Genomic DNA, 20098 nt, shown 5'->3' with positions numbered 1-20098 from the left:
ATAAATTATCTTTTATAGATCTGTACACAGGTTCAACACAGCAAAGGTGCATATACACGCTGGTTCACTAACTTAAAACAACATATACACAGGATTCCCTTGATACAGAAGCGTATGCATGCAGGTTCCACATATTGAAGTAGCGTATATCTCATGAAATATGTTTTAGCTGCTTCTGTTTATTGCTGCAGTGTTCTGGGTTCAGACTTGGTGTTTGGTTACTGGTACTATTTTCTGGTTACAGCATTTTGAGAAGTTATTGGTTGATTTAGTATTTGTTTGTACAAAGGCGGTTGGTTAATGTAGATATACTTGATGTTTGATTGATATTCATGGATCCAGTCTGAAAATTTATGAAACGTGGTCCCTAGAAGAAAAGAGAAGGTTGTAGCCTTCTGTAGGTCAACACCTATGAACTAGTACCTCAGCTAGTACAAGAGCTAAGGGGGTTGTAGCTCCCTTCTAGGAGAAGCTGGAGAATGAGAGAAGGTTGTAGCCTTCTACAGGTAGCAGCTTGCGTACTGGTATAAGACTGCACCAATACAGAAACATGGTAAAAAGAAGTTTCTAATTGAAAGAAGATAGAGACGAATTGCAGCAGGTGGTTTTCACCCACATTGGGTTTCCACCTTATATCTTGTGTTCTTATGTGTGATTTCCTATTCTGTTTTACTGTTCCTAGTTACTGTTCATATAGTTTAATCCATAGATTAATGATCAACATTTGAAGAATGATTTAAATTACAAGTCTTCTTATATACACTTGTTTCCTTAATTGAAGTTGCGTACATACGCGGTATTTACTAAATGAAGTAGCGTATACAAATCTGATTATGAAATGAAAAATAATTGACCTGATAATACTGATTCACCCCCCCTCTTAGTATTATTCCCACCAATTGGTATCAGAGCAGGTCCTTCAGAAGAAGCTTGATCGCTTGAAGGAAGATCTATCATCATGAGCAACTATGAAAAAGAAGCATCAATCAGGCCACCAATTTTTGATGGGAGCAACTTCGTCTATTGGAAGGTAAGAATCACTGCCTATCTTCAATCTCTTGGTACAGAAGTTTGGGATATTGTGGAAACATGATACACTTTTCCATCAACAACTCCTACAGATACAACTGGTAAGAAGCAGTATGAAACAAATGAAAAGGCTGTCAATACTCTATTAGGGAGCCTATCTCAATCAGAATTCGTCAAGGTTATGTAGCTCAAAACTACAAAAGAAATATGGGACAAGATCGTTCTGAGTTATGAAGGAGATGAACAGGTAAAACGAGAAAAAATACAAACTCTCAGAATTCAATATGAAAATATCAGAATGCACAATGATGAAAGTGTGGCTAACTACTTCCTACGTATAGATGAGATTGTTAATTGTATGAAAAACTTGGGTGAAGAAATAAAAGAAGTTGTTTTGGTTGAAAAGGTTCTAAGATCTTTGTCTCCTAAGTTTGATTCAAAAGTTTTTGCCATGGAAGAAAAACAAAATCTACAGAGCATTACCATGTCACAGCTGCATGGAATTCTAACTACTTACGAAATGAGAAAAGGGGGACCATCAGATAGGAGAGACGTTGCATTCAAAGCCTCAGGAAAAGGAGATTACAATGAGTCAGGACATATGTCAGAAGAAGAGGAAGAATCAAATTTTGTCAAGAACCTTCAATGGGGAACTGGAAGATTCATAGGTAAGCTGCCTTTCAAATGCTTTGCTTGTGGAAGAGTTGGTCATTATGCTGCCAAGTGTCCTAATAAAGATAAACTTGACAAAGGTAAGGAAGCAGTTAGATGGAATAGAAAACATAATGTAATTAAGAAGAGCTATTATACACATGAAGACAGTGATGGATATTCAAATAGTGATGAAGATGAAAAACGTAATGATTATAGACTTTTGATGGCTTTTGAAGATGATGATTTCTTGGATGTTATAGATGAAGAAGGTCTCTATGAACAAATTTCTAAACTCAAAATTTATTTAGAGGAAAAGAATATGATTATAGATACTCTGACATTCCAACTTGCTGAAAGAGAAAAACACAATGAAAAATTAGAATGTGAAATTGCGGGACTTAGAAAAGATATTGAGAAATCAAAATCTCTTAATCTTAGATTTGCTAAGGGATCTGAAACTTTAGATGAGATTATCAAAGTGCAGCGTTCTCCTCTAATCAAGACAGAGCTTGGATATACTAAAGAAGCGTCTCATATAGTTTGATGCACAGATTAATGATCAACATCTAAAGAATAATTTAAATTACAAGTCTGCTTATATGCACTTGTTTCCTTAACTGAAGTTGTGTACATACGCGGTATTTACTAACTGAAGTAGCGTATACAAATCTGATTATGAAATGAAAAATAATTGACCAGATAATACTGATTCACCCCACCTCTCAGTATTATTCCCAACACTCTCTAATCAACACAGACTCTCCACTTTCCATTATTTTTAGGAACGATTACAAGCCGTGACACCCATTGACTGTCAGATATTGGATAAATAAAACTAGCACTCAGGAGTTTTTGTGGTTATTCTTTCACCACTTCCTTCAGTGCAGGGTTCATGCGGCGCTGTGGCTATTTGACTAGTTTGCAATCATCCTTCAAATAAATACGGTGAATGCATAGGTTAGGGTAGATCCCTTTCATATCCATATAATCCCATGAAAATTCCTTCTTATACTTTTGTAACAACTACAACAATCGTTGGTTTTGTTCAGTAGTCAAATTGGGATTAAAATTCAAAAACCTTCTAGATTCAAATCTCAATTGGAATGCTAGGAATATTTGGAGTGGTTCTCAATTGTTCAAAATCTATATCTTCCACCTCTTCTTCCTCATTTTCATTTTTAACAGAAGCAACAAAAAGTGAATTATTAATAAAACCGTTAATAACATCATCTTCTGTCTCATCTTTGAAATACTAGGCTTTCCCCAGAGTGAGGAGTGGCAGGGAAAGATCTAACTCAGGCTCAAACTCATCCCACCAAGGGTTGTACACATCCATATTTGGTTTTTGGGGACAAATATTAAGGTTCTAGGTTGCTTGGCCATCTGCGATTACCATGGATCCCGTCCTCCATCTAAGGTCTCCCTAGGATCAAAGGATGCCCCCCAAATTGGATTTGGGCTGTAAGATAAGAAAATAAGCCAGATATCACCAGGAAGCTATCGTAATCACTATATCCTCTAACATCCCCTCGGGTTTAACACGGGACCTGTCTGCTAATTCAAGCACAGTAGGAGTATGTTCGAGTCCCTGTAGCCCGATAGCGATAAAGAGATCTTTCGTCATTACATTAATGGCAGCCCCAAGATCAATTGATGTGTTGGCTATGGGCTGATCATTAATGTAGACAGTGACCGTAGGATTTCCTGGATCATTGTACTTAGTAAGGAGAGGTTGAGCAGACATTAATTTAGATATGTTGGGAACAGGTTCCCCAAGAGTCATTTTTGGGGCTAAAAGCCCATGTTTTGGGGTAGAAAGCCCAAATTTTGTAATAAATATGTAAATTCTACGTATTTTGTGGTCGCAGAGCACGACGATGTCAAAGGGTTGTCTGCCCTTGTTTTGTAAAGTCTCATGTCGGTTGTAAAGATCTACCCATGGTCTGCGGACCATGGGATTGTATAAAACGGGAGTCTTAGAAGAGTCTAAGAGAGAGTAATAATAGAAAGAAGAGTTTTTGGGTAATAATTTCTAAGTTTTCTCGAGTCTTAGTGTAGGTAGAGGCTCTGCAACTAAGTGCGTAGAGGCCTAGGGTGGAAGTCCGCAGCTAAGTGCGAACCCTTGCAGCTGTGTGTGCAGGGTGGATAGAGTCTATACTAAACTTGAGATATCAATAAAGAGAAGTATTCTACAAATCACTGTGTATATTATCTCTGTTTAATGCATCTGATTATATTATGTTACAATCAAGGTTACCTTATAATGCTTATTTCATGCGCGAATGTATTTGATTATATCTGTTAATTGAACGCAAGCAAGAATATAGGTTTACGTGAACATAACTGCCAATGCATGGTATATTAGGGAACACAAAAGATAACTAGGGAACTTATACAATAACGTAGCCACAAGGGCGTGTAAGTGCCTAGACCTCTGGTTAGGGTTGTGCAAGGATCAGTTGGATACCTTCATAGAGGTATCGAAGGGCGGAAGAAAATGAACATCGATAATCCCTAAAGGCTTATCGATCTGTACGAATTCAGGATCAAGAAGTATATATTGACATCACGACCATCTCACGGTGCAGAAAATTGGTTCTTGCATCCCCCCATACTGCTTCTGGTGAGACTTTGGTCCGTGCTCCGTAGGTTGATGCTGAAAGGGCCAGTAGTGTAGGGATTTGCTTGGATGACTAACGCTGAACTCGGGTCAAGGCCTGTTAACCCAACAAATGGTTCCGTAGCTGGGACCGGGATCTGCATGATAGATGTGTGATTTCGTACCATTGGAATCAAACTAAGAAAGAAATCGAAACCTGGTTGGATAGAAAGATCCATGAATTCACAGCGCAAGAAAATAAGAATCTGCAATTAACGAAAGAACAGTGGTTGGACAGATACTTGTACACAGAAATATGTGAAATCTTCTTATGTTCCTTCCCAGTTGATTTATACGAGTGGATTGCAAAGTTGGCAAATGGCCAAGGAAGGTGGAGGCTTGACAAGAAGATTGTTTGGACACCGGAGCTAGTAAGGAGGTTGGAAGCTTCTAAAGATAAGATAGCGCGTGTTGTCGACCATTGGCTCGAATGCATCATAGGAGGATTTGTGACAGAGTTCGCGGTCGACACCTCTATTAGTTATAGTGAAGCAGAGCATCGCTTCTTCAAAGGATTGCGAGGTAAGTATTTAAAATCGTTGATTACTTGGATTAAGATGCTCATGTGTGAACATCGGGTTATGTCGTTACCTTGATGTTTGGAGCTACGCAAAGTGGATAACATTTTAGGGATGGAGGAAGAAAAGGTCTTGAGTATAGCCCACTGATCGGACCTCCTTTAAGTGACGATGAAGGAACACCATATATTTCTCCCTTGAGAACTAGTCAATTGATAAGACAAGCATTCCCACGAATACCCACACCGTCTCCACCCTCATCCCATCCATCCACACTGCCTCCATCCTCGCCTCCCCTATTCACCCCATCACCCACACCACTGCCACCTCCACTATTTAATATGACGAACTCTGTAAAATTACCTATATTCAAGGGAACAGGGAATGAGGACCTGGGCCAATTTTGGTTCATCATAAAGGTTGATAGGGAAGCTCCGGGTGTCATGGATGATCACATGAAGAAGGCGACATTGGTTAGTGATTTGTAGGATTGTGCGCTAACTTGTTACATCAAGTAATCTAATGATAACCAGGGAGCTATGCTGGTAGAGATCGCACTGAATAAAGAATTCAATAGGCCTAAGTCTAAAGCATAGTAGTTGTGGGATTTAAGGAAATCACGATGAAACTAGGTGAGACCCCTTGGGAGTTGAATCAGAGATTGAAGTGTAAAATCCACGAAGCTAATATGAATTTGACGGATGGGCAACACTGTGAATGGTTCGTGGCTTCACTCCTACCTCACCTAAGGGTTGCATTGTCACAACAGAAGATTACGGCTCAGGAAAAAGCCTTGGAGATTGAAATGAGACTACATGAAACGTCAATGAAAGATCCGAATCTGGGGGTTCAACAGATTCATGAAAAGTTACAAAATCTTTATCTCGAAATGCAAAGTCTGAAGCAGGACAGAATTGCTCGGCCAGAGGCACGCGAAGAAGTTTGGTGCATAAAATGCAAGGGTTATGGGCATGACAAGGATCACTGCCTAGTCTTCATGAACTATATTGTGGCAGGAGGACCAATGCCTCTACAATCAGAGGCTGTGGCAGGGCCAAGTGCAAGGCTTGTGCTATGGTGTGCTATATGTCAGGTAGCAGGGAAACATACGACTGATAATTTCCATTGGCTACAGAAATTTGTACAAACACTGCAACAATTATTCTGCAATTTTTTGAATCAGTAGGCCATGATGAACGCAATTGTCGATGTTACGAGTTGATGATGGACAGGACACCTGCATACAAGGTGTAGATAGAAACGTGGCTTCTAGACCAAGGCGTTGGGGGAATGCGAGGTGAGTATTAGGGGCACGACTGAGGCTGAGGTGGAGGAGGGCCTGGAGGATGCCGAGGGTAGCTAATTTGTTACAATTGTGGAGGCCCAAGACACTATGTGAGGGACTGTTTGAATCTGACGCAATTTTTATGCCACTACTGTACCTAGTTTGACCATGCGATTGAGGAATGCCCTATATTGTTTAGTAGGATTCGCAAAAAGGGGGCGCAGCCAACGCAGAACCTTCAGATGATGAGGGTTGAGCCTTGTGAGGAAGACCCTAAGGTAAACATTATGCTATGAAGCGGAACCACGACTGGGGTAGATAAAAGGAAGCAGCCTTCAGAAGGTGAATGGGTCCGCAAAGCACCAGAAAAGGAGACTAGGTTTGATTTGGTGCGTGCAAAAGAAAAATTTATGGAAGAAAAGAAAAGATTCGCTGAGGCCTCTACCTTAGGAAGTCATGGGAAACCAGTTGAAGAAATGGACCCATCCATGATTACCACATTCTTGGAGACGTTCATGAAGTTGCTCTGTGATAGTAAGGCTGTGAAGGGCCTACAGGAACTAATCAATCGATGCGCTGGTAAGGATGGCGCTACTAGTGAACCATTCGTGGTCAGGAAGCTTGGCAAGAACAAGGCAAGGGCTATGCAGGAAATGAGACTCACCACACAAATAGGGGAATACGAGATGGACCAAGTTATCCTGGATCTGGGGTCCAATGCGAATGTTTTACCAAAACAGACTTGGGAAAGAATGGGGAGACCTACACTCCAATGGTCTCCGATACAGTTAAGAATGGTGAGTCAACAGAAAATTATCCCAATGGGGAGGCTGCAAGGGGTCACAGTTGACATTGAGGGTGTAAGCGCACTGGCAGATTTTGAGGTAATAGAGATTGTGGATGATAACAATCCTTTCCCTGCGCTCCTTGGAAATGATTGGGCCACTGACATGAATGGGGTAATCAACCTGAAGAAATGGAAGATGATATTTGAAAACGAGTTGCTCCGAGTAGTGGTGCCGCAAGATCCCGCGGAGGGACTGCGCTATACAAAACCAATTCAAGATTATGAAAGCGATGACGCTCTGGACCAGATTTACAAGATAACAGCGTGAGACTAGGATTGGGTGAATCCGATAGCAGATGAACGTATTGCATGGGATCATGAAATATCCTGCACGTTAGATTCGGATGAAGAATTGGAGCATTGGTAGAACCGGTTGCATGAAGCATTGACAATGCATTGTAATATGATGACCAAGTTGCGTTGTGTGTCATCCGAAGTCAAGGATCTGCCTCATTATGATGGGCTAATTGATGTTGATTTATTTTTGGATGCATTTGAAAGAGAAGTGTTAGAGAATCATCACTTCCAGACCTTGGACTCGGTACTGTGCACTACGCTTGCAAGATGGTGGGGTACACACAAGGATAGTTTCGTGGATTTGCACGACTATAGGAGGATGATGAGAATATATTTTGGGCAGCCAAAAGTGCGGATGAAAGATAAGTATGATGGAAGGGATGACTCACATGATCACCTGGCCAAATGGACTAAGGCCTATGGAACAAAGCCTTAGCCTGAATGGGTGCATCTATTTTGTGATACCCTGAGCATCATACCAATGAATTGGTACTTGGAAACTGAGCTCCAGCATGGCACTGAAGAATGGGACATCCTGCACTAGGGATTTTTAATGACATTTAGCTTTGAGGATGGGTTTGATTGTATTGACATGACACTACAGGAGGTTAAAGTAGTGATCTTTAGGATACCACAAGATCCTTTGGACCTGATCCAACCTGATTGGTCTACCTAGATGATCCATGCACTTGAATGCTATAACATGACCATTAAAGAAGAAGATGAGGATCCCCAAAAAGTTAATATTCTAGAAAATGAACTTCACCGTGAGGCTGAAGGTCCGTAGGTAGAGGATCCTAACATAATCGCGCCACTGAAAACCAGGCAGGTCAACATTGGCACAGAGGCAGAACCAAAATTTGTGAAGATTGGGGACTATTGGGATGATGCGACAGTAGACAAGGTCGCTGAGCTCCTCCACAAATATCAGGATTTGTTCCCCACAAAGTTTTCTAATCTAAAGGGGATAATAGGAGACCTGGGTGTCATGAAGATCACCCTGAAATTAGGTGCAAAGCCTTTAAAACAAAGACCTTACCACCTTAATCCTAAGTATAAGGAAAGGGTTCGTGCTGAGTTAGATAAGATGCTTGCGGGAGGAATTATTGAACCGGTAAGAGAATCCAATTGGGTAAGCCTGATAGTGGTTCAAGAAAAGAAATAGAAAGAAGAAATAAGGATATGCGTGGATCTCCGGAAGCTGAATTATGCTTGCATGCATGATCCCTTCCCGATCCCTTTCACTGATGAAGTCTTTGATAATGTAGGAGACCAAGAAGCATACTCTTTCACTGATGGGTTCTCTAGGTATCATCAGATCAAAATCCCAACTGAAGGTAGAACCAAGACGACCTTTGTGATGGAATGGGGATATTTTTAGTATACTATAATGCCTTTTGGGCTAAATAATGTACTAACAATATTTTCGCGCATAGTCATTGCGGCATTCAAAGACTTCATTCATAAGTTCCTAGTGGTGTACTTTGACGATTGGACAGTGTTTGGATTGGTCAAGCATCATGTGCCAAGTCTGCACTTAATGTTAGATATGTGTAGAAGATACTAGATCATGCTCAATCTAAAGAAGTGTATGTTTTTTGTCCCTTTTGGGATCTTGTTGGGGGATGTGGTGTGCAGACACGGATTGATGGTAGACCCTGCGAAGATCACAGTGATAATCAACTTGGAGGTGCCAAGGAATGGGAAATAGCGGCGCACAACCTTGGGGCATATTGGATACTATAGGAAGTTCATCAAGAGCTGCCCAGATCACCGTGCCCATGGAGAATTTGTTGAAAAATGATGCTACGTTTTGTTGGAGTGATGAATGCCAGAAGATCTTGGACATGCTGAAAGAGAAAATGGTCAACGTGCCAATCCTAGTCTTCATGGACTGGAAGAAGGAATTTCATGTTCATGTGGAAGCCTCATGTATTGCGTTGGGGGCCATGCTGACACAAGCGAGTGAGGGGGAATTGGACCATCCTATAGCATTCGTGAGCAGGAAGTTGTCCAAGGCTAAGAGTAACTATTCCACTATAGAGCACGAAGGACTAGCCATGGTATATGCACTCCAAAAGTTCAGGAACTATTTGCTGGGTGGACATTTTAAGATGTATACAAATCATTCTGCATTGAAATGCCTGGTTAATAAGCCTGTGTTGAGGGCGAAGATCTGCAGGTTGTTGTTATTATTCCAGGAGTATGATTTGGAAGTTATTGTGAAGCTTGGACGATTGAACGCAGGACCAAATCATCTGTCGTGCATCGAAACCGGAGAGGAGCCCAATAATTTGGAGTAATGACTGCCTGACACATAGCTCTTTGTAGTATGCATCGTGGACATTCACTTTTAAGATATCATACAGTTCCTGACAATGGGGACTACTCCAGAAGGGTATACAAGCCAACAAAAGAAGGAGTTAGTAGTACGCATCGCAGACTTCTCCGTCATTGTAGGACACTTGTACAAAGTGGGGCCAAACAAAATATTGTGATGTTATGTACCTGAATTTGAGCGAAACAACATCCTCATGGATGCGCATGGAGGAGCTGCAGGAGCACATTATGGAGGAAAAATGACAACGCAAAAGGTTCTGCATGCTGGATTGTAGTGGCCAACTCTGCATAAGGACACGAAAGCATATTGTATGGCCTGTGATGCATGTCAAAGCATTGGCAGGCCATTTCGGAGGGATGAACTACCATTGATACCACTTGTGATGTTATAACTGTTTGAGAAATGGGTGATTGACTCTGTGGGACCAATTCAGCCTCTGGGAAAGAAAACATGTGCACGGTTGTTATAGCACCATTTACCACTCTTGGTATTTTTGATGCTTAGTTTATGGCCTAGGGCAACCCCTCCTTCCAGACATGGTCCAAATATATTAAAAACAGTGTTTTATTCCATGTACGCTACTTTTCCCTGAGCTAAAAGCGTGTACATGCAGGTTAATCAATACCCAACCCACGTATATGTATTAAAACACTTAAAAAAAAATCCTTAATTATGGGTGGATTTCATGGGTTTTACCCGTTGATTACCTCCTATTTCCCATGGCCCAACTGTTTCCCAACTAAAAAACTAATTGGGAGAAGTATAAATAGACTTCTATGGGAAGGCCTTAAGGGGAGAAGAGATAGAGCTCTTATACTGAGATTATCCCTGACTGAGTCTGATGAATCCCTGTGCCTCATGCACTTCCCCAAGCTTCAGGAAACCCTTGTTTCCTTGATTATAGATATTCTCCCTTTTGCTTGAGATATCATGGTGTTCGTTATGGAAGAATATTGTTGAAGGCTGGGATAGGACGAATCTAAAGGACGATTCTGCTTGGAGCTGGAAGAAGAAGACTCAAGTGAATTCTCGCCATGTTATTTATAGCTTACTGCAATAAAAGAAATTTTGTTTTGTTTCCAAAATTAACTATGTTTATGCATTAAATTATGTTTTAATTGATATATGAATGATGTTTTGATGTATGATCAATCATTTGTTTATATGATATAAAGTCAATTTCGTGAATATGATTTACTTCTATACTGTTATGTATGTTCAAATTGAATAATTTTTAGTTTTGAAGAACATCGAGAGTTGCAGAGGGTCTGAACCCTGTGGGACATACTCGAACGAAGGAAATCCTGGTACGGTCGCTCTTACATGGTTTGAATATATAAACATTTTTCCTGAGTTCTATGAATGTTTCTTGTTGTAGTTTTCTTCTGCTCTGTTGGGGTTCTAACCCAAAGCCCTAGGGTACTTATTCCCAAAACAGAATTGGCGACTCCATTGGGGACAAAAATATTGTTATTCTTGGTTTGGGTTGTTCATTACCAATCAGGGCTCAGTCTTTGGTTTACTTGCTTTTACAGTCTTATTTTATCTACTAGAATCTCAAGCTTTAAGTTTGATCTTTTTTATCAGACTGTTATGAAACCAACTCACAAGAAGATAGAAAAGATAGATCAACGCCTTAGAAATAAGCCTCTTTTAGGGGGAAACCTCCTTTACATTACACAAATGAACAATTCTTAGATGATACAAATACAAGACCTCCTTTATATATATAGGAGTCTAAGGGGTCATAATATAATCAGAGCCGACATAATAATAATAATAATGTAAGGGCACAATAATAATAATATGGGGACTACATGGGCACAATAATATAATAAGGGGGTTGTACTAATAACAATACGGGGTTACACTAGTAGTATGGGGACCTAACATGCCCCTCTCCTTCAAAAAGTGTTGTCCTCAACGCTTGAGTAGTTCTTGATGCATATGTATAAAATTCTTGTCCTCCCATGTGGAATCTTCAGCGGGTAAGTTCTTCCACTTGATGAGATACTGTGAAATTGATCGATTTCGTAGCTATCGCGTTCTTGTTTCTGTGACTGCTCCAGGATCCAATATGATTTTTCCTTCCTTTTCAAGTTTTGGCAATATTGTTTGAACTCAGAACTTCTACAACTTTTGAATGAGTGGCCACATTTTTTCGTCCCCATTCTATTCATCCCTTGCTTCGTTTAACTAATCTGGTTGGATAATAGAAATAGCACAAAACAATGCTTCCACATTCTCATCCTTTAATGAGAGTTCATCTGCAACAAAATTTTGCTTCCCTTTCTTGTAGATGATTTCAAAGTCATAACCCGACATATTTGTGACCCATTCTTTTTGTTCTTCTAAAGATAATCTTTGTTCTAAAAGGTATTTAAGACTATCATGATCCATTTTTACCTTGAAATGTCCTCCCATTAGGTAAGGTCGCCATTTCTTAAGTGCATGTAGTATTGCCAACATTTCCTTCTCATAAATAGCTTTGTTGAGATGTAGCCTTAAAAATACCCAATCGCCTACATCAAAACTTCTTTCACTGCGATGTTGATTTGCCGGTTGTTTAATTTGATTCTGCACCAAAGTGGTGTTATCCTTTAAAATTTGGAGAACTTGTTGTTGATGATTGATGCGATCTTTCACTGATTGAATACTTTTCTTCTTCATATGTCCTTCTATCTAGAGAGTTTGAGGAGTCGTAATTTCTTCTAATGCATTACAAGACATGGTTGGATTCATTTCTTGATGCTCGATGTGATCTTTCACCTCTTGAACATTTTTCTTCTTGATATGTCCTTATATCTTGATAGTTTGAGGAGTCGTAATTCTGACCAATGCATTACAAGATATGGTTGGATTTAATTCTTCTTTCTCAATGTGATCTTTCACTTTTTGAACATTTTTCTTCTTGATATGTCCTTCTATCATGCGAGTTTGAGGAGTGGTAATTCTTGCCAATGCTTTACAGTATATGGTCAGATTCATTTATTCTTTCTCTAGGGTTGGTTCCTGGTGTATATCCTCTTCTTTTGATGTTTCTTGATCCTTTTCTTCCTCCTCTTCATAATCTATGTAAAATAATTTCTTCTCAGCACACTTATGACCTTTAGTGTATTTGCTATCACAAATGTAACAAAGCTCTTTTTCTCTTTTTTCTTCCAATTGTTGTCATGTAAACCTTGTAGGTTGTGGAAGGCTAGTAGAAAAAACACTTCCATAATTATAGTCATTAGTGGTGGGATTCCTTGTTTCCATAATTTTGCTTTCAATTTTTCTTGCCAACCTGAATGCGTTCTCTAATGAATCAGGTTCCCAAAGACGAACCTCATGTTGAATGTTATCCTTTAAGTCCTTATGAAGACATCAATCATTTGCTTCTCTGGAATATCATTTACCCTTATATTCAATTTTTGAAAATCCTCAATGTGCTCTACCATTGAACCCTTTTGTTCGAGATTTATCAATTGGCTAAAGAAGATGTTACTCTTTGTATCATCATAATGTGCTATCATTTCTTCCATGAAAATTGACAATGTGACAAGTGTTTTACGAGAACAAAGCCCTTTATACCATAAAAATTGATTTGGTTCTAAATATAAAGATGCAATATGTACCTTTTGTAACAGTTGAACCTCATGTAGATCAAAATATTGTTCCATCTGTAGTATCCAATTTACTGGATCCTTGCCATCAAACTTCCTCATATTGCCTTTTCTTGATTTTAGGAGCTTGATATTGAAATGAATGTAACTCAGTAATTTAAGACGTCCAAGTTCTAAAATTTCATCCTGCAGTAGCTCTCTAAGTCCTCTTTCTAACCCCGCAAGTCTGATCAGAATTGGATTCTCCAAGAAAGAGTTATGCCCAATCTCCTAAGATGACATGATTATATAATGTTTCAGTAGAGCAAACTTGTACGATGTGCCGCATGTCACTGTTTCGACCTTTGGATCTGACAGATATACATAGAAAAATATAGTCTATCCTCTTTCTGTAACTTCTTACGAAATTCAATTTGTTGCTCAGAGAGAAAGTTATGACAATTTTCCCAAGGTCACTAGTTTGGAATGTAATTCAGGAGTCTGCAAAAACCCTAACTTTCGCAGATCATATCTCTAAAACTATAGCGTGAAACGCTTTGAAATTCGGACCCCAAGTTTAAAACTATTTCGACTCAAATGGATTTTCTTTTTGAGCATTTGAACCATTGCAGAAACAAAGTTATAGCCAAAATTCCATGATGACCTGTTTGGAGCAGTGAAACCCTAGAATCCAAAGCTCTGATACCAAATGTTATGAAACCAGCTCACAAAAAGATAGAAAAGATAGATCAACGCCTTATAAATAAGCCTCTTCGAGGGGGAAACCTCCTTTAAATTACACAAATGAACAATTCTTAGATGATACAAATGACAAGACCACCTTTCTATATATAGGAGTCTAAGGGGTCATACTATAATCAGAGCCGACATAACAATAGTAATGTAAGGGCACAAAAATAACAATATGGGGACTACATGGGCACAAAAATATAAGGGGGTTGTGCTAATAACAATAAGGGGTTATGTTAGAGTCAGTACTTACAGCCCTCTGTCATAGATCTGTTCGCTTTTTTGCATATCATTCTTAGGTGTCTCGCTCATTCCACTTCGTTGCATTTCACTAGGGGCATGCCATTGACTGACGAGAGGGTCTGGTCATCTTGTCTTTCCTCATGCTTGTACCTGCAGGGCTAATTAAAATTCCTCAAAAATCACTAAAGTTCAGGTCACGTCATCACGGTCACAAATGATTATTTTCATTAAAAAGAGTCTTTAGTCCTAGAGTCTAGGTTTTCAAGTCTTTGGATACATGTGATAAAAGCTCGCAGGCCATGAGGTTGGTTTCGAAAGTTTCCCATTTCATATTTTTAGTCCCAAAAACATTTGAGGACATTTTTAGTTCAAAACTCTGTTTTGAATTGGAAAGTGTCAAATTTAGTTTTTTGTAATATTGATGTATTTGTTTCACCATAAGAAGTTTCACAGCAAGCCTCTGATGTTTGCCAAAGCCAAATGCCAAAACCTCTGCAAAAAATCAAAACATTTCATCAGTCCAAGATTTAGAAAAAAGAGTGAAAAGACAAGGACATAATTGCATTAAATGATAAAGTGCCAAAAGCCAAACATTATAAAAATGGGTTATGGTTTATGAGATATTTTGCAACCCACTATAAAGCATGGAAAACAAATCATTTTCACAAATTTCCCAAAGAAAAACCGAGTTAGAGTGTTGAAGACAAAGTGGAAGAGTTTCAAGGTTGTGGAGTTGAAGGGGAAGTGCGCGCTACGCATTGGGAGCGTGATACGCACTGGGCTTCACCGGCCTGTGCAAAATTACATGCGCGCTACGCATTGGGAGTGCGCTACACATTGGGTAAGCGTGCTACGCATACAAATTCAGAGCCAAAAATTTTTGCTCCTTTGTCCGAATTCACGCCAAATTGCCTCCAACTGTTTGCAAGTGGGTCCTTTATGATTGCTTAGTGAATTTTAGACATGGTTATGGTGTGTTGAATGTGGAGAAAAAAGTGTGAAGTGTAAAACCCTATGTTTATTGCCAAATTCACTTCTTAGGGTTTGAAACAAATATTAGGGACTCTGTGAACTTGTGCTATTAATATATGCCTGTGTCATCTATTTTCAGTGGTGTCCATGCTCATTATTAACCTTAGCCTCACACTCTTTCTTTGCCATTACATCACTGTTGTCATTGTTATGGCCATTGTCATTTTCACACTGTTTATCATTCATGTTATGACATAGTCCCATTTTCACTTGTCCACTTCCTCCATTGACATTTGTCAAACACTACCAGGGCTATTGTCACTTTTTTTCCTAATAGTTATTTCCCCTGCATTACTCTCTTTTCTACTCACTTGTCAAATCCCCTCATAATCAAAGCAGTGACTGTTTTTTTCCATGGAGAGTTGGCCCGGAAAGACATGGCGATTTGACACCTTTTGAGCGGCAATTTTGGCTTGAGAAAGTCAATCGACATCTAGAGGAGTTGTTGGCGAAGGCCAATAGAGACAAAGACATGCTCCATCATATGAAACATCACTATTGGGCTTGCATGCACGTCAGTAAAGCAAAAATAAAGATTTTGAAGAGGAGGTTGAGCAGAGCATTAAAATGGCGAACGAGGCCTAATCCACTTCGGATTTTGGCTGAGGCTTCGGTGGTTGGGCATGATACATGATGGAGGGTCTTCACTCCGAATTTGAGCAAATTCAGAGAAATTTTGTCATTTTGAAATTTTTGGCTTGCAAAACAGATTTTTCAGCCCAACGCGTAGCGCATCGACGCACGCGCTTATGATTGGGACACTTGCTGGAGGAAAACTTTATAGTTTTGGATTTTTCATGGTAAGTTATGCATGTGATAGTATGGCCAAGGCATTTCATCAAGTTCTGGATGATCAAAAGGGTCCAAAACACCATGAAAATCACATTTTTGCCACCTTTTGCACCAGCAGGAAGTACTTGTGGGAGAATGAAATTTTGAAGGGGCAAATGAGCTCCAAATTGGGAAATTACACTTGGGCTGGATAGCAGACATCCAGGGCTTTCCAACCAGCTATTGTGAGCTTGATTTCGATTTCATGAAGTTCCCCAAAAACAGGCTGAAAGGCGCGCTACGCATAGAGCTCAGGCGTGCTACACATAGAGGTTTTTGGTCAAATTTTCATCCTCCAGCTCAGGAATTTGGCCAGTTTTCACCAGTTTCACCTTCTGATGTAGTATGTGAATTATCTTGATGTAATTTGATGTATATGATGTAACTTTGGAACTTATTTACCTATTCTAGATGATTCATTCACAAAATAGCAAAAATTTAATGCAATGAATCAGTTTCCCTTCTTTTAGAGGTAGGTTGTTTGGATGCCTAGTTTTCAGCTCTATGTTTGGAATTAGTTCAAACTACTCCTAGAAGGAGGAGCTCGACCCCTAGAGGCTAGGAGATAGGTTGGCGTGGTATATATTATGTATATTTTCAGTCAGTAGCAATGGTTGGACTATTGGGAAAGTTTTGGCACACTATTGTACATATCTTCTGCATTTTGGCTAAGGAAAGATCAGAGGTTTTGCAGCACCTGTTGGGATTCATGTGGTTTTCAGTTTTGATGGTGTGTTCTCTCAGTTATTTGTAAGTTCTTTAATGTTTTAATTTATGCCATTCCCTTCTTTTTCTTCCGAAACTAAATGAATGAGTAAGTGAGGTAGAATCCATTGATTTCAGTGCTCTGCCTTTAAATTTGTTTAGTTTTATATGTTTTCACCAGTCTGGAGAGGATCCCTGTTTCCCCTTGCCCTTTTCAGCTCCTTGTCATTCTGATTCATCCATACATATGATCAAAAAGCATTAAAGCTACTACCTACCTTGCCCCAACTCGAATTCTGCAAAGATCTGGTCTCATCCCCGAGCCCAAATTTGCTTTTTCCCTTTTCTCCAACAAAACCCCAAAAAATTTTAAATCAAACCTACCTATCCATTTACTAGCCTAAAATCAATATCCATTATAAGTTATCTCAGCTCCTTTTAAGACCTTTTGCCGAGATAGACCCGGAGAGAGCCCTCTCCTGTCCTCATAGGGCTAGCTACGAGGCTAAGCTTGGTTTGATGTGGCCTTGAGTCTCGCCTTCCTTCAGCCTAAGGTAGATTCCAGTGCTAACAGGTTACACTAGTAGTATAGGGACCTAACATAGGCTTAGTTTTTTATTTTTTCTTGCAAATCTTTGTATACACTTTTTACTTTGTTTATAGTAGGGTATACATGCTTGTTTCTGTAAAGTGAACCCGCGTATACGCGAGTTTCCTTTGTCAGAAGCGCGTGTGCACGCTTTTGTGTTTGAACACAGTTGCGTATGCAAATTTTTATATTGTTTTTTCAAATCTCTCTGCACAGATAGATTTGTTGCCTGATCTTTTTAGTCTCTGTGTGGTCAATTTCTATCTAAAGAATTTAATTATTCTGCAAGCTTACTGTTTTGAAGTCTCTTCCTCATTGAAAATATTTGGCCTAGGTTTTCTTTTTAGCAAGTTTGTAATTGGTGTTTTGGCACACAAGACTTTGTTCAGAAGTTCTTGATTGTTCTGGTTCTCTAGAACACGAGATTGTTTTCAGTTTCAGCATCAAGCTTGGATTTTGAATCTACTTGCTTTGCTTTCCTTTGTATTGTGGTCTCATAGCTTTTCTTGATTTTTGAATGTCTTTTTGACGAATTTGAAAGTATTTCTTTCCTAGCTTCTTAGCTAGTTTGTCCAGCTCTTTGCTGATGTTTGGGTCGTTTAGTACAAGTTGAAACCTTTTTGCTCAAGTTTTCATTCATTTTCGAGTTTGTAATTGGAAAAGACTCCTTGTGGTCTCTTTTCTATCGTTGAGTTTTAGTAGCATTTTGGGTGATTTCAAAAAGTTGTTTTTGGTTGTTTCTTTAAAAAGAAAAGATCTCAAAAAACTTTGTTTTTGTTTTTCTTTTGCCAAGTTTGGTTTTTGGTTTCTTTTTGTTGTTGAAAGCGAATTGCAATCTTTTTCAATTTGTCCTTCTTGTTTGGAGAGAATTTTATGTTTAAAATTTGTATCCTCTTCAATACTTTAGTTGGATCATTGTTAGTTATAAACCATTGATTTTGATTTTTGAGTGATTTAGGATCTTGCATCTCCATTATATCTTGCATTAGGGTAGTTTGCATTGTTAAAGCATTCATATTCTTTTAGTTTTTTGGGTGTGTGAAGTGTGTTTCAAGAAAAGAAGAGAAAAAGTACTTTTCTTTTTAGAAGTTTCATAGAACCCATATAGAGATCTCTTTTCATTGAATAAAAAATGATTGCTTTCATGTAGTTAGTTTTTCATTGATTTATGTTGCGTCATACACACATCAATTGGTTTCACTCCCATCTATACCTTTGAATTAAAGAACAACCATTAAAATCTAGTGATTAATTAAAATAAACTAGAACTTTTGTATTGTCATCAGAATACACCAACAAGTTTAGGTTTATTAGGGCCTTGGATTAGGTGATAGGAGAGTTAACTCTCCAATGCCGCTCAAAATTACAAAACATAGAAGTTTGATTAATGAGCAAAATCCAATAGCATTAGGAAGACCAGGAAAGCTTTGTAACTGGGAGTAAAGCACGAGGCTAAGTGAAGATAAGGACAAGAGATACCCCCTCTCTTGTCAAATCCTACCTCACGATTGTTCCGCCTGGCTTCTGATACGAGTTGGTGACCATAGTTGCCTATCCTAGGGACCACATAGGTGGCTACGGAGTGGAATCCCGTGGCACCTAAGGTTGATGTTGTATCACGTTCAACAATACTTCTGGAGGGCACCCTTTCGAAGCTTGGAGGCTTGCACCAGCAAAGGCTATTATCTGGAGGTCAGCGTAACTACCTCTGATACCTTCGCTTGTAGGCCTAGGGCATAATTACCCCAGTCTATTTTCGGAAGGCCCTTATTATTAACTTTCTTGTATTTTAGTGTCCGGTCCTAATCACCCAGAGCGGAAATACTCGAGAGTTGTTTGATTTCTGATATCTTTAAAGACTTTTTAGTGATTGTTATTTGCTCCTAGTCGGCCTAGCTCTATAATTTTTTGAGTCTTTAAGTAGATCTTTTAAATAATTCAAAGTGGCTTACCAACCATCTTGACGGTCTAGTAGACTTCATGGGCTATCACCTACAAGTCATGAGCCTTCTCCTAGAAGGCATAGGAGTGATTCTTCCAGTGGTTTTCAACCAGTGGCAGCAGGTGCATCGGATATTGATCCTTCGCTTGGGGTCATTGATTCACAAGATAGACCTGATACTAGTAGAGAGTTAGAGAGGAACACACCAGTTCTTTCTCGAGTACATTTTCAGTCGGAAGATAATATCGAAGTTGAAGAGCTTTCAGAGTTAGTTGCGGCTCCGAATTATCCTCTTCCTCCTGATCATCTAGACATTCTATTGTACGTTGGAACTCCAACTCATAGGCCTTCGAGCCCAGGTTTACATACATCTATTCCTTCGATGACCACTGCTAGAAGCATGGCATCTACGACAAGTGTTGTGAGCATGCAGATTCTCATATCTGTACAAGGAGGAGGAACTATTTCCATCCTTTCTATTACTCCCAACATGGCTATATTTGGGTTTACTTCCATTCCGTCAACGAGTGGAAGTTCTTAGGCTACTGCATCCAATTTTTGATTTTTCCCTTATTTAATGTCGTATCACGGGATTCCTTCAGTTCCTTTAAAAATACCATCGACTGCCTCTACATCAATGATGAGTGGATCAGCTTATTTTCAAGGTTTCCCATTTAGAAGTGGTCATATACCACATTCCAATTTGACAGTAGGGTCAATGCCTTTTCCTTTACAAGTCAAGGTAGTAACCCCTTCCAAAGTTGGACAAACCCTGCGGTTAGTGGGATTGGA

The sequence above is a fragment of the Pinus tabuliformis genome, chromosome J (assembly GCF_031772625.1).
Source record: "Pinus tabuliformis cultivar Carrire ecotype Pingquan chromosome J, CPIR1, whole genome shotgun sequence".
Classification (NCBI taxonomy): Eukaryota; Viridiplantae; Streptophyta; class Pinopsida; order Pinales; family Pinaceae; genus Pinus; species Pinus tabuliformis.
This window is presented reverse-complemented; position numbering follows the sequence as displayed.